This window comes from Panthera onca, chromosome B2, assembly GCF_046562875.1.
Source record: "Panthera onca isolate mPanOnc1 chromosome B2, mPanOnc1 haplotype 2, whole genome shotgun sequence".
NCBI classification, from domain to species: Eukaryota; Metazoa; Chordata; class Mammalia; order Carnivora; family Felidae; genus Panthera; species Panthera onca.
In genome coordinates this window covers 2,672,663-2,675,670 of record NC_138343.1, presented here as the reverse complement: position 1 = coordinate 2,675,670, position 3,008 = coordinate 2,672,663, and positions in this window count along the sequence as shown.

Below are 3,008 nucleotides of genomic sequence, written 5' to 3'. Positions count from 1 at the left end.
GAAGAACTTGCCAAACTCAACACCAGAAAAACAAACAGTCCAGTGAGGAAATGGAAAGGAGATATGAATAGACACTTTTCCGAAGAAGACATCCAGATGGCCAACAGACAGGTGAAGAGATGTTCCCCATCAGGGAGCAAATCAAATACAAATCAAAACCACGCTGAGATAAACCACACCAGTCAGAATGGCTAAGATGAACGACTCAGGAACCAACAGCTGTTGGCAAGGATGTGGAGAAAGGGAACCTTCTTGAACCACTGTTAGGAATTCATACAGTTCAGCCACTCTGGAAAACAGCGCGGAGGTTCCTCAAAAAATTAAAAATAGGTTTACCCTACAACCCAGCAATAAAGCAACTAGGAATTTACCCAAAGGATACCGGAGGGCTGATTTGTAGGGGCACATGTACTCTGATGTTTACAGCAGTGCTATCAACAAGAGCCAAATTATGGAAAGTGCCTGAGTATCCATCAACTGATGAATGGATAAAGAAGATGTGATATAGGTACACAATGGAAGACATCCCAGCAAGAAAAACAGAATGGAATCTTTTCATTTGCAACAACGTGGATGGAACTGGAAGGTAGCATGCTAAGGAAAACAAGCCAGTCAGAGAAAGACAGATATCACATCATTTCACGCCTATGTGGAATTTGAGAAACTTAACACAAGACCACAGGAAGGGAAGGAAAACTAAGTTATAAACAGAGAGGGAGGCAAACCGTAAAAGACTCTTAAATACAGAGAGCAAAGTGAGGTTGAGGGAGGTGGGAGGTTGAGGGGGTGGGGAAAATGAGTGATGAGCATTGAGGAGGGCACTTGGGATGAGCACTGGGTTTTGTATGAAAGGGATGAATTACAGGAATCTATTCCTGAAGCCAAGATTATACTGTATGTTAGCTAACTTGACAATAAACTTTTCAAAATCTAATACATGTTATGTGGAAATTGTATGTCATTTAAAAAATGAATCCGAAGACTACCCAAAATATGTTAGCCAAAAATATGAAATATCATTGGTAAATGGAAGTTAAAAAGAGACAATCGTTTCACTCCTAGTCAATTTGGCGGGGAAAGATTGACTACCTGCTCATCTCACGCCTCCAGAGCCTTCTGTCCTCTTTGGCTGCCTCTGGGGAGCCAAACTCTGAATACTTGGACTGAGACAAATAGTTACATGGGGCAGGCCCCTCCTGGGGCCCTAAAAATACACACATCCTTGGTCCCTAGAGCACCTACTTTGACTTTGGTGCTTATAAAAATATCCCTCAGATATAGCATTAGCCCTTTTATTCATGGGCAGATTCCGTAGAATCATAAATTCCAACTTCTGTTTACCTCCAGGCTCCATTGTCCACTCTAAACTACACCTCTTCACTTGTGCCAAAACACTCTGCAATGAGTGGACAACCTTTCTGGGTAAACCCTAGGGAACTTATGCTAACAGTAATGATGGAGAGAAGCATTATTACCTTGAACAGAGCCTGAACAAGGTCGTCCCTTGTGACTTCCCTTCCCTTCAATGTGACTTCCCTTGCCTTTCAGATTCACCATTTCCCAAGACTATCCTGTCCAAGGTTGCCATACGGTAAATACACGAATCTGTCTTTATTCTAAGGGCTCTGTTCTACCTATCGCATCCCCTAACACTTCCTACAGATCCACAACCACACACCACCGGGCAGTGTCTGAGTGTCCTAGCTTTCACGGGGACAGCGGTCATGTATTTCCATCTGCAGGACCTTCACTTTAGCATCCATATGCCAATCTCTTCACTTCTTACAATTGTAGTGGTTCTTCAAAGACCAGTGGCTGCTTCCAAAAGTTAGGTGGATATCTGCAATCTTTGTTATTCTTCCTTGGAAGGAGAGGTATATTCTTACCTAAACATCCATTCAAGTGTTCCTACAATGACATGACCTTCTTCCCTTCCCTCCTGATTGCTTAGACCCAAAAAGGTGTGGCAGAACTTGTGTGTATGGATGAGGTTGCTCTTCTTTAGACCAAGTTCTAGAAGGAAGTGAAATCTGAACTCCCAATTAGCCAATTACCACTTCACTGGAGAAGGAAAGACTGTAAGTATTTTCTCTTCCAGCTCAAACCAAATGCTCAGGGGCAGGTCTTTCCAGCATGCAATCTGTGTCTGTCTTTTATCTGTAAGCATAACAAATGGGAGTCAGGAGAATAGCCTTTTTTGGCAATCAAGCCAGATAAGGGGAATCTGGTCTTTCTTATTGCTGAGGGTTTCTGCTATCTAGACAACAATAAGAATAAAAGAAATCCCAACATTCTCAATAAGAATCTTAGCAATTACCATGACCACAATGTACCTCATTTATGAACTTGGAACAGGATAGAAATAATACTTGTATCTTGGTCTTACTACTGCATGCAGGAATTTGTGTATATAATAAAGAATTTTGAAATCTGCTCAGATAATCACATTAACTATTGCTATGGGGTTGAATGCTGTGTGAAATCCTAATGCCCAGTTCAAGTTAATGAGAATTTATGTGAAAATAGGGTTTTGCCAGGGGAGGGAGGGTGTGCCTAGGTGGCTCATTTGGTTGAGCAACTGACTGTTGATTTCAGCTCAGGTCATGATCTCACGGTTTGTGAGTTTGAGCTCTACACTGGGCTCTGTGATGATGGTGCCAAGCCTGCTTGGTATTTTCTCTCTCCCCTCTCACTCTGACCCTGCCTGGCTCACACAAACATGCAATATTCTTCTTTCTCAAAAACAATAGAAAGCAGTAGGAAGAGTAAAGGGGATGGAAATGTAGGAGGACTCTGGGCTCTCCTCCCTAAAACACAGTTGTATTAATGTCTGATTACTGGAAATAACCAGGAAATGGATCTCCATTTCAGCTTGCTTTGGTCATTTCTTTGGGTCTCAATTTCCAGATTGGGCCTCCCTGTGCAGGTAATAAAACTCTGGGTGTTTTCTCCAGTTACTCTGTCTCATATCAATTTAATTCCAAAACAGGTGGAAAAGCCCTGGGGAA